This window comes from Poecilia latipinna, unplaced genomic scaffold (genome assembly GCF_001443285.1).
Source record: "Poecilia latipinna isolate Pla-1442-1.1 unplaced genomic scaffold, P_latipinna-1.0 Scaffold1031, whole genome shotgun sequence".
NCBI classification, from domain to species: domain Eukaryota; kingdom Metazoa; phylum Chordata; class Actinopteri; order Cyprinodontiformes; family Poeciliidae; genus Poecilia; species Poecilia latipinna.
In genome coordinates, this window is record NW_015113647.1 from 45,023 (window position 1) to 56,933 (window position 11,911).

Sequence of the window (11,911 nt, forward strand, 5' to 3'; positions counted from 1 at the left end):
TGAATGAGTAGCGTTTTTCTAGAAGTGAAAAGGGAGGTGAAGGGTTTTTTTTGTGGATCCCATGAAGAGTGTAGCTTCTTCTGTTGCTGGAAATTGGTATTTGTAAACTCTTCTTTTCCTTGTTTTGTGCCGCAGAGTTACTTTACTTGGAAATAAAATATAATTTACATCACTTTTTCTTGTTGTTGACCAGTTTGTAACTACCTAAAACTTATTCAAACTACATAATTTGTGATGTGATACTGAAAAGTTGGGAGTTTGATGCCTTACACTGATGTCTAGACCCTCTGGAAGTTCACCTGTCTTTCAGTTCCACTTAAAAAAAAACAAAGAGGGAGGCTTACCTGTTTTCATCAGTTACTTGGTTTTCAGGAAACACCAGAGAAGTCCAGTGAAGATGGCACCTCCAGCTCATAAACTCTCAGTATAGGCTCATCTCTACAATAGGCTTCCATGCTGGACGCATTAGTTAGGTCTCTTCCTGTTAGCTGGATTAGCTTCACAGTTGTCAATATCCATTCATATTGCTAATAATGCTAAAGAATTAGCAACTACAAAGCACCAACTCATCCTGGCTGAAAGAGTAAATACATAGAGTAAATACACATAAATAATTACATAGAGTTGATATCTGTAAGAAAACTGTTGACTTGAAAGTCTAAAACTTCAACTAAACACAGATACTTTTACAAACAACCATATTTTTCCACTTTCAACTTATTGCCAAGAGTCACTTCCTGTTTCCTCTCAACTCTTCTCCCACTTCCTGTATATTGTCCAATGGATGACAGGTAAATTTCTTAAGCTCTACAAAACTTCCTTCTACAATCATGAAGCAATTAAAATTAAACAAAGTATAAGACAAAACTCCTTTTTATACCAAAATGTATTTTAAGCCACATTTTCAGAATTTAAAACTTAAATTCTAAAAAAAATTAAGTTTTTCAAAGTTTTTTTAATTTAAAACTTAAAATTAAATGTTTATTTACAATTTAAGTTTAAATTATTACAATTTCGTAAACTGTAATAATTTATGAAAATTGTAATATCATTAATAATTGAAATCATTTAACAATGATTTCAAAACAGTTCACAAAACTACTCCTTTTATGAACTTAACTCAGCATTTAGTATTATTTTCAACTGAGTTGCCTGTTTTCTGGACTTTAGAATATTTTTCCGGATTACATTTAACAATTTAAACATAAGAGCAAATCTCCACAGTTTCATATTAACTGGGAAGATTCCTTCTTGGCTTTTGTTCCCCCATAAAATTTCTCCAAAAACTGATTCTCAAGCAAAGCAACAGTGTTTGGGTTTTATTCTCATCTCATAGATCTTAGAAGAAACTGCAAAATTTTCCTTAATGTTCCCCTGAAGTTCGACATAATTCTGTTTAAGCAAAATGAAATCAAGTGCTAAAAGTTCTAATTCTTGTAAAATGGAGAATTACTGTTTCACAAAGGTAAAAATTACTGCACGTCATTTTCACAATTTTGCCTATTTACTGCAATTTAAAAATCTCTGCTTATTATGTAAAAAACTGGTAATTATGTGATTAGTCATAACTTCTGATTAATCTTTTTTAATCACACCCCAGCATTATTTTATGCAATAAATACAAATTCATGAAAGAGAAAAAGTACTAAATTGTGTTAAAGAAAGGTCAAACACAAGGTTTGTGTTTTACTACTTTTTATTAAAACTTTATTTAGTGTCAAACATTTTGATTTGAATTTATGAAAAAGATTTATATTACACATTACTTGTTGAAGCACATCATATTTACCATAAATATACAAAACTAAAATAAGAATCTACCTTTAATAGATTGTAAGAATAGTTTTTTCTTACAAACAGCAATCCTTTCTAGACTTTCTTAAAGTAACATTAATTTGGAGATTGTACAATAATGAAAAACAGAGACGTGCACAAACTCTATTATTAGTTAAGAGAGTTTTTCTCTGAGTGGCTATTTTACTTTTTGTCTTCCTGCTCAATTTAACACAGAAACACTGAGGAACCAGAAGACCAGACCGCAAATCCAGGAATCAGAGGTTCAGTGAATGTGTGATTGAAGGTGTGGAGGTGGATCAGGGAGTCAGAGGAGACTCTGTAGAAGGACAGAACGCCAGCAGGACAGTCCACATACACCGCTACTCTGTTAGCGACGGAGGAAGGAGAGGAGGAGGAGACGGGTGTTCCTCTGTTATTGTGACAGACGGTGTAACGGTCATCAGAGCAGTGCAGACTCCAGGACTGATCATTCCATCCCAGCACACAATCATCACTGCGTCCCTTCCTGCTGATTCTTTTGTAACTCACTGATATAAAAACCCCTCCTTCCCATTCAACCTCCCAGTAACAGCGACCAGTCAGACCATTACTGCACAGCAGCTGAGGCCAGTCATCAAATCTGTCTGGATGTTGGCTGTATGACTGAAGCTCCTTCACGTGGGTCACCTTCCTGTTGTCTTCGGACAGCTGGAGTTTTCCGTTCACCGTGTTTGTGTCGATTATGAGCTGACAAGAATCTAATAGAAAAAAAAACACAATCAAGACGAAGATATTGATAATTTACAGTTTGATGATCAAATAAAGAGGATACTTACATTTCCTCAGACCAGGTTTCAACCATCGGACTCCAGCAGGCTCCCTAAAAGGAGAAAGGGGGTCAGACTAGTAGTATCTCATGACAAAATATGTAAATCACTTTGTCCTCATACAAACTGTGTTCTTTACAAATTAAAAATAAAGGAGCGTTTCTAAATCTCCCTTACTTAGAAATATGTAAAGTCCTATCATTGACACGTTTGAGTACATCAGATAAGTCGATCTCATTTCATCATCAGTAATGAATCCAAGCATGGATGAACTGTTCCACACATTAATACAAGGACACACATTTATATAAGTCAATAATGGATTCTGAATTAACCATAACATAACCATCTTGAGAAATATAACATCAACAAATCAAAGAAATCCAAATTTTGCAGACACACTTCAAATACTTTGATCGCTGCTTACCTGAAGATTTCAAGCGTAAAATTGGACATTTTCAGGTCACCAGCAAGCATCTTCTCCCCTGAGTCCTGTAGGTTGTTGTTGTTACGTAGGTCAACTTATGTTAGACAACAAGACTGGGAGCTCAGAATGAATGACAGAGCTTCACAAGTTCTCAGAGAGAGGCTACAGGATCTGAGGCTAATGGGAAACAAAAAACCTGAAGTTAAGATCAACTTTAAAATGACAGGAGACTGCTTACTGTTTACAATAAGGTGGGAGCTATGCAAGGTAAAAAGTGCATGTATGTTCAAATACTTAATAAAATCACAGCCTGCCATAGAGGCCTGGCATGACATCTACAGCCTGTTCAAGTGTCATGTTTTCTTCCCAAGCCATAATTTCCCACCAGTAAATAAAAGGAAAAACACACTGAAATTCAGAGTTATTTTACATTTCCAGAGCAGGACGACACCACAAAGCATCTCTGCTTTGGACACCCAAATGGCTACCAAACTAATTAAAACCTGAATACATTTCAGTGTGCACAAAACTTAAATTGCCCTGCAAAATGTTACAAGTTATTGTGAAACAGAGAGTTTGAAAAGAATATCTTACCTGAGAATTTCTAATTTGCAGTATGGACTCTTTAGTCCAAGCAGCAGCTGCTCTGCTCCTGAATCCTGCAGGTTGTTGTTACTCAAGTCCATTTGTCTCAGATTAGAGGACTCAGAGCAGAGAACTGAGGCCAGAGCCTCATAGCTTCTTTCTGAGAGGTTACAGTCACCCAGTCTAAAATGGCAATCGTAAAAATTAATTAAATACACAAGATTACCTTTAGAGGGGTAGATTCATAGTGAAGGAGTTTGGTTACTCAATTCAACAATTTCTAACAAGGTTGTGCTGAATAAAACTATCATAAAACTCTAAATAGAAATATTCAAAGCTTCAAACAAATGTAAGAATTTGTGGTTGTTTCAGATAATTTTCCAAATAAGTGGCTTCTAGCCACTGATGGGCATCCTTTTGTTTATTTCTTTAGCACTGTTGCTGACTTTGAAAATGTTTATGCACTTAGGTTTTTTTTTCTTAGTTTATGATTCCAGATTAATTTTAAACTCTAATTTACTTGGCTGTTTTGTGAACTTTTAGAATTAGCTTCCTAGGTATAATGTGACAGGCTCTAATTGGTAAAATCAGTATTGTGGTGCTAAATATAACACTGTGTAACTCTGCAAACTTCCATTGTTTTCAGCTTTAGCACTTTAGTATTGGCCTCTGCTACATACCACACTGCTTTAGCATTACCAGAACTAATGTTTCTGATTGGTACCCTAGTTGTTACCACAACTAACGTTTTAGTTAATTGTGTCACCACCGCTACTAGCTGCTTGATAAAACTGTTGCCTAATCCAGTGAATGTCAGTACTTACAGAGCTTTTTTGGAGGCTCTGACCACCGGCAACAATCTCAGAAGAGCCTCCTCAGAAGCAGAGTACTTCTTCAGGTCAAACACATCCAGATCTTTTTCTGATGACAGTAAGATGAAGACCAGAGCTGACCACTGAGCAGAAGACAGTTTATCAGTGGAGAGACGTCCTGAACTCAGAGACTGTTGGATCTCCTCCACTAGAGAACGATCATTCAGTTCATTCAGACAGTGGAACAGATTGATGCTTTTCTCTACGGACTGATTGTCATTGATTTTGTCTTTAATGTACTGAATTGTTTTCTGATTGGCATGTGAGCTGCTTCCTGTCTGAGTCAGCAGGCCTCGTAGGAGAGTCTGGTTGGTCTGCAGTGAAAGACCCAGGAGAAAACGGAGGAATAAGTCCAGGTGACCATTTGGACTTTCTAAAGCCTTGTCCACAGCGATCTGATGCAAATGTTGTTGCTTTGGATGTTTAAAAAGTGAAGACCAATTAAGTGAATTGTGTTTATCTTCCAGCAGGTTAACACCATGCTTAACAAATGATATATGGACATGAAGAGCAGCCAGAAACTCCTGAACACTCAGATGGACGAAGCAGAACACCTTGTCCTGGTACAGCCCTCTCTCCTCTCTAAAGATCTGTGTGAACACTCCTGAGTACACTGAGGCTGCTCTGATATCGATGCCACACTCTGTCAGGTCTGATTCATAGAAGATCAGGTTTCCTTTCTGCAGCTGATCAAAAGCCAGTTTTCCCAGAGACTCAATCATCTTCCTGCTCTCTGGACTCCAGTGTGGATCTGTTTCAGATCCTCCATCATACTTGACCTTCTTCACTTTAGCCTGAACTTCCACAAAGTGGATGTACATCTCAGTCAGGGTCTTAGGAAGCTTTTTTCCATTTTGTGGTTTCAATACATCCTCCAGAACTGTAGCAGTGATCCAACAGAAGACTGGGATGTGACACATGATATGGAGGCTTCGTGATGTCTTGATATTGGAAATTATGACGTTGGCCTGCGCCTCATCTCTGAATCTCTTCCTGAAGTACTCCTCCTTCTGTGGGTCAGTGAACCCTCTGACCTCTGTAACCATGCCAACACACTCAGCAGGGATCTGATTGGCTGCTGCAGGTCGTGTGGTTATCCAGAGGAGAGCAGAGGGAAGCAGTTTCCCCCTGATGAGGTTTGTCAGCAGAACATCCACTGAGCTGGACTCTGTAGCATCAGTCAGGATCTCCTTGTTGTTGAAGTCCAGAGGAAGTCGACTCTCATCCAGGCCATCAAAGATGAACAGAACCTGGAACTGTTCAAAGTTACTGATTCCTTTGGTTTCAGTAAAGAAGTGATGAATCAGTTCCACCAAGCTGAACTTTTTCTCTTTCAGCAAATTCAGTTCTCTAAAATTAAAAGAAAATATGAACTGGATGTTCTGGTGGACTTTGTCTTCAGCCCAGTCCAAAGTGAACTTCTGTGTTAACAGTGTTTTCCCAATGCCACCCACTCCCTTTGTCATCACTGTTCTGATTGGTTGATCACTTCCTGATGGGACTTTAAAGATGTCTTCTCTTCTGATTGCTGTTTCTGGTCTGTCTGTTGATCTAGAAGCTGTTTCAATCTGTCTGACCTCATGTTCCTGGTTGACCTCTCCAGTTCCTCCCACTGTGATGTAGAGCTCTGTGTAGATCTGGTTCAGGAGGGCTGGACTTCCTGCTTTAGCGATTCCCTCAAACACACACTGGAACTTCTTCTTCAAACCAGATTTAAGCGTTTGATGACAAAGTGCAGCAAAAAGTTCTTAATGAAGACAAAAACAACATTCAGTAAAGAAACCTTTGATTTACCAGGAAGCATCTTTGAATTACTGAAAAACCTTTTCATACATGAGGAAAGCATCTAATTAGCAAAACAAATGTTCTTACTGCTCTGTAGACAGTTGGCCAAATTATCTTGCTTCATTCTCCTTAGGAAGTACAATGTGATCTCCTCAAATGCTTCTGTACTGCTCCTTCTCTGCTCTTCATCTTCATCCTCCGGGCTCTCCTCACCATCAGTCTGACTCACTGGGTCATCTGAACTCAAAACTTTCTGGATTTTTTGCAGCTCCTTCTTCACAAAAGTGACAATGTGGTCCTCAAGTAACTGGAACAGAACAATATCACACATCAGACTGATTGTAGAACCTATCAGTAGATCTGTGCTGGACAGACTGACAGTGGCTAGTTACATATACTGACCATAAATATGGAGTCCAGCTGTGTTTGGTCATGCTTGTTTGACTGATCATTGGGGATGTCTGAGGACTGTTGGTCCACTCTTATAAATCAAAGCAATCACAAAAATAGCTTTCAGTCAGATCTTCAAAGGATTTAGTTATCACTCTTTACACCTCAAAATTTTAGATATTTATCACTGATCTGATCAGGAATGTTTGATAATATGGATTTATGGTCAGTGTGTGTAGCAGTTAAAGAAAATAAACATTTGGTGTACCCTTTTTTCACACCACTGACAATGTGGGTTCATTTTATTTAAGACACAACTAAGAGTTTTAAGTGATCTGCAGTTGAACTTTTTGCATGAGAAACAGTGATTTTCAGTCATGTATAGAAAAAAGTCATGTTGTCAGAGTAAGATATATTGACTTACTCTGATTTAGAGGCAGATTGTCTCTGAAAATTGACCAGTGGATGATCGTTTGACCAGCTGCTCTTGAAAGACAGACGATTAGGTCCGGATTCAGTAGTATATGATCTTTCTCGAATCCTAAAATTGAATTCATCGTGAATTTACTTTGGCATTTCCACTAAGTTAGTTACATAGTAAAATTAGTCTGATCAGTAAAATGTGAACTTACTCATGCCTCAAAGCGAAATGGGCTTTAAAGTTGCTAAATGGGTTGTCCTTTGACCCAGTAGTCTTGGCGGACACACAGCTGGGCTCAGGCTCAGGTGGTTTTCTGTAAAAATAAAAACAGTTTGGTGATGTGAGTGCTGTACTCTAAGATGGATAAGAGTCCTGGTCAGTCAGAGATGGTAATCTAACCTCTGACTCTCAAGTTCCCCTTGCAGAGTGACTTCAGTGGGAAGGAGTCCATCTTTTCTGTCCTTATATTGATCCATACTATTCAGTTCACATCAGCTCACTCACTCACACACTTTCCTCCTTCGACTGCACAGGAAACAAAAACTATTCCTACAGAGTAAGAAAAATAAAGTTTAGCTTTAGGGAATTCATTGGGGAAACCCCACAATAACAAAGTCTAAGAAAAATGTGGACGAGAGAAGCACCAGAAAAGGTAACCCACCAAACCATGGGGCAGTCAGCAGAGTGAAATAGAAACTCACATGAGCTGCTGTACTTCTTCAAACCTTAAACAGGTCAGTTTAAAGTCAGCTGTTCTTGCACTTTAAATGTAATTTCATGTTTTATTTTAAGCTTTGGTTTTGAGGCTGTGGATAAATAAGCTTTAGATGTGCAAAACAAGCTTGCCATCAATTTGAGTTTACCATTAAAACTTCTGCATTCAGGGTAAAATATGTACGCAATATAAGAATGCAAAGTTTTTGAAAATGTCTGTCTTAAAAAAATCAACATTTTTGTTTTATTTTTATTATGAAAGAATAATAGTAACTACTACTTAAGTACTATTTGCTATTTGCTAGTTTGACATTTCATATATTTTCTCAAGTGAATACAGTCATTTGTCAAAATACGAAAAAAAATCACTACTGTTTATCAATTGCAAATCAATACTTCTGATTTGTTCCAGTAGACATGAGAGCTGTAAAGGAGGCTGAAGCAGGCTGTGTACTCACAAGTTATTCTTTTCAGGACTCTGTTCCCCGTCGCTCTGGTGTTTGTCTTAGCAGGTCACAGAAGAAATGCAGCAAACCAGGTTTATTTCTTTCTCTTCAGTCAACTGATCAGGTTCATTTTCACTTCCTTCAACATGTGACATGTGTCAGAACTTGCATATCATATGATATGATCCCACTGTACTCCACTAATTCAAGCATTTTTATGACTATCTAGGTTCATTAGATGCTGGCTAAGGAAATTATGCACTTTATAGTACAAGGAATCAACAGCAGTTATTGTGGGGACTATTTACTAAAACTGAATAAATGCTGAAAATGAAGAAAGTTCAGCGCAAAGAAAACAGGAATTGAAAGCAAAATGTATTGGGAAATAACGAGAAAAAGGAGAGCATGTGTTTTTTTGTGGTTGATATTCACTATGTGTAGTTGTAATTTATCACATGCTGAAAAAAACAATTAAAAATATTTTCATTTAAAAAAATAAATAACATTTTCACAAAAATCTACCTCAGAGGAATTTGGACATTTCCACAGTGATCACCACTCCAGCCTCTAAAATTACTTTCTCAAGTCCACATGGAGACAGATTTTTCCTCAGATTCAGAATTTTTTCATTATTTTTGCACAGCAAAGAAAATCTAGTCTTATAGCACAGATCTACTAATTAAATTTGGGACAGACTTTCAGTGTGGATAAAGTGCAGATTTGCAGATCCTTTAACAAGTAAGAAACAGTTATGAAATCAAAAGCTTTCCTTTATTTTTATTTTTTTATAAGAAAAGCTGAATTTAAGGCAAATAAATTGGAAAACAATCTGGGCAGGATTTTGTTGACAAACAGGTCATCAAACTGAATCAGTTGGAAAATATATAACCAGGTGACCAACAAAAAGAAACCTCTCACTTGCATTTATTTCCTATCTTTTGTTAAAAAATTATCAGAGGTTATATCAAAAATCATAATCCTAATGCAAAAGAAAGTTTATTCAGTGACTAATAAATGAATTTATTCATTCTATAACAGGCCTACATGCAAGAATCACATATTAGCTGAACTGGATACAAACATAGATCTAGAGAGAGATAGAAATCAAATGATGTTTCAGAAGCTAAAGGTTTTCTCTGAACAGTAAAATGTAAAGAACAGTAAAACTCCAGTTGCATGTTAAAGCTGATGGCAGTTTGGTGCTTTTCCCTTAAAAAGATGCAGAAAATTTGCTGAGCAGCTGAATAAATTCAGCAAATATTGAAGCCAATAACCTTCAAAATCTCCCTAAAGAACTAGCATACAAAAATCAGTTCTCTCTTTAAATGAAGACAAAACGTAAAGAAGAACTTGACATCTTTAGAAATTAAATTTAGAATATTTGTTGTGGATTTTCATGCTTGACTTTTCCTCTATTGCACCCTTTTGTTTTCATTTCAATCTTTTAAAGAATGATCAGCTTCCCCACATTGATGACGTCAGCATTATGTTTTCATAATTCACTTAAGCTTTAGCTCTACACCTATAATATATTCTTGCAAAATGCCTGCAGTTAAAACTACATGGAGTTAATGTTGCTCTGCTTTTTAATGAGTAACATGCAGGCTAGGTAACTTGTCTGGACAGGACGTTTCCGACAGAAGCTTTAAAGGTTTGCAGCCTGTTAAAAGCTCTTCTGGAATCTGAAAATCTATGAAGCAGTGAATAAATCACATTTTGCACAAAAGGCTGGAAATATAAGCAGGAGGGAAGAATGAGAAATTTTCATGAAAAGAAAAAAGAAAAAGCTACCGTTTCTTCAGCTTTGCAGCATTTCCCGTTATGAGTTTCATACATTCTTTTCTTGCTAAAAAGAATGTATGAAACTGAAGTTAGTGACAAAATCTTTTCAAAGATGAAAATATCTCAACAATCTGATGATTCTGGTAGGTTTGTGAGAAATTCTTTATTTGTGAAATGCAATTAACCTTTTATTTTTTAAAGTTACAATTACTATAAATATCACAAAATATATTTGTTAAAATAACTACAGTTTGCTTTCAAATAACTTTTTTAAATAGATCTCTTACTGGATAACATTAAAATGTGTTTATTCTGCTCTAGCTGTAGATACAACTTTACAATCACGTGTATAATAATGTATTTAGAAAGGCTCAGTGGACTTCCTCAGGCTTGTCTTTGCAGGTTCTGCACATTTCGGTCTGATTACGTGTACGATACCAGTTTATAGTACATGTTGCAAATCATTGTTTTCTCAGCTGATTGCTAAGGGCAGCACTAAACACCGGAGCAGAAAGTGATCACACTCTTAGAGCTGATAAATACTCACTATTTTAGAATTGTTATAGCATTTGGTGGTATAGAAACAAAAACAAGGACATGGAACAGTTTCATTAAAGCAGAAAGGCAGATTATCACTAAAATAGAAAAAACACAACTTTAGTATAAAAACTAAATTAGGATATTTCACTACAAGGAGTGTCTATTACATTTTTAATGTTTGTATAGTTTCTCCACAACAAATTTAAACCACAATAAAAAAACTGAGCTCATTTCATTGTAGCAAACTTACATTTGTTATATTTTCAGCTGACACTGATTCATTTTCACACTAAATCCAAACTGAAAAATCTGTTCCTCTCCTCGCCTGTGGTGGCGCTGCACCGGGAACTACTGAAGGAAAATATACTGAAACTTCCGAAGAAGACACTGACCACAACTTCCTTCCTCACAAAATGTAAACAACAATGGAGTGGCGTCAGATTTCAGGGGTTGTATGATTTCTCTTTTGTCTCTGGTGAAAGACCACAATGACGTTTCTCCCGTTAGTGCTAGGCTAATGCATTTGTTTTGGTTGTATTTAGCACCCTGCACTGTAGTCCATTTCCTGCTTTTGGAGCAGTCTCTGGTCCGCTTGGCGTTCACATTTGGATTTGAATGCACCAGAGTTCACTTTCAGTCTTTTGGTCTGCCTCAGAGCTTGATTACACATTTGCATCTCCGCAAACAAACCGGATTCTCTAAAAGAACCAGAGTTTGATTAAAGCGGACTAATCAGGGCTGGTGTGAATGCAACGTAAAGCTCCAAACACACCCCACTTACATGATGACAAATATTTAAATATAAGTGATAATTTTCCATCAAAGACAATTGAAAACAACTTCAGTTTGTTTATCATTTTTCCGTTTCATCTAGCCCAGTGGTTCTTAACCTTTTTTGAGGTACCGAACCCATCAGATTCATATGTGCATTCACTGAACCCTTCTTTTGTGATAAATAAAATTATTTTTTTTTTCAAAATTCAAGACATATGGGTGACCCAACTAGAGTCTAGTTAGGTCACTTTAAGAAGATCACCAAGTCTTCTTAAAAGGTAGAGTCTCTGAGAACAGTTCTTCAAAATGTAGTCAGTGTTTTCAGCTAAGTTGAGCTGACTGTCCATGAATGACCCAAATTTGCCAGTTTCAACAGGTTGGCCATCGAGAGAAACTGGAACTACTTTAAAGTCTTGTTTAGATCATTTAATTAGCTCTACATTCTTAAGAGAATGAAAAAGGTATAATAAATAATAAAGACTTTGCGGTATTCTGATTTAGTAATGTAATTATATTAATTGTGTTACCTCCCCCACGCCACTAGAGGCAGTAGCAGGCCCGAAAAGATGCAA

General features: G+C 36.7%; 1 long non-coding RNA gene and 1 pseudogene across 1 annotated transcript; one reads left to right on the plus strand and one right to left on the minus strand.

The window, feature by feature from the left end:
• Positions 1-1,857: 1,857 nt before the first annotated feature.
• Positions 1,858-7,643, minus strand: LOC106958917 (protein NLRC3-like; annotated as a pseudogene).
• Positions 7,644-9,255: 1,612 nt separating this feature from the next.
• On the plus strand, positions 9,256-10,775 carry LOC106958935 (uncharacterized). Its single transcript, XR_001427255.1, has 2 exons — positions 9,256-10,442; positions 10,556-10,775. It is a non-coding gene; the product is annotated as an uncharacterized LOC106958935 (long non-coding RNA).
• Positions 10,776-11,911: the final 1,136 nt, after the last annotated feature.